Genomic DNA, 1,083 nt, shown 5'->3' on the forward strand with positions numbered 1-1,083 from the left:
AGCTTTACTCTGTATCTAACCCCGTGGCTGTCGCTGTCCTGGGAGTGTTTGATGGGGGACAGTGTAGAGGGAGCTTTACTCTGTATCTAACCCTGTGCTGTCCCTGTCCTGGGAGTGTTTGATGGGAGGCAGTGTAGAGAGAGCTTTATTTTGTATCTATTGTGCTGTCCCTGTCCTGGGAGTTTTTAATGGGAATAGTTTAGTTTTACACTGTTTCTGACTCCATGCTGTCGCTGTCCTGGGAGTGTTTGATGGGGGACAGTGTAGAGGGAGCTTTACTCTGTATCTAACCCTGTGCTGTCCCTGTCCTGGGAGTGTTTGATGGGAGGCAGTGTAGAGAGAGCTTTATTTTGTATCTAGTTCAGTGCTTTCCCTGTTCTGGGAGTATTTGATGGGGAACAATGTGGAGGGAGAATTATTCTGGATCTAACTCTGTACTGAGACCTGGGTGTCCTTGTACACAGTCGTTAAAAGTAAGCTTTGCAGGTACTTCTTTTACACTGACCAAACAAACACTCCCAGGTCCCATTACACCTTTCCCGGTCTATCATCGTTTAGATAATAATCTGCCTTCCTGTTTTTGCTCCCAAAATGAAGGACCTCACACTGATCCATGATATACTGTGTTTGCCATGCGTTTGCCCACTAACTCAGCCTGTCCAAATCACACTGTGATCTCTCTGGATCCTCCTCCCACCCACTGCCACTGGACTGGTAAACCAGAAACCTACACAAATGTTTTGAAGACCCAATTTGAAATATCATTAGAGGAGCTGGTGGCCGGCTTAAAATCGGCTCATTGATTCAAGCTAAACATTAACTGCAATTAAAAGCTAATCTGGTGGTCATTAAAATCCCATCACAACATATTTCGAGGTATAGACCTTAGACAGCAAGGGAGAAGGCCCTTTGGCCCATTATCTGTGCCGATTATCGTGTACCTGTACTATCTCTGAAGATGGGTCACTGGACTTAAAACATTGATTCTGTTTTCTCTCCACACAGACACTGCCAGACCTGTTGAGTTTCTCTGGCAATATTCTGGTTTTATCTCTGATTTTCTGCATCTGCAGTTCTTTGGGG

This window comes from Chiloscyllium plagiosum, unplaced genomic scaffold (genome assembly GCF_004010195.1).
Source record: "Chiloscyllium plagiosum isolate BGI_BamShark_2017 unplaced genomic scaffold, ASM401019v2 scaf_99065, whole genome shotgun sequence".
In the NCBI taxonomy this organism is placed as follows: Eukaryota; Metazoa; Chordata; class Chondrichthyes; order Orectolobiformes; family Hemiscylliidae; genus Chiloscyllium; species Chiloscyllium plagiosum.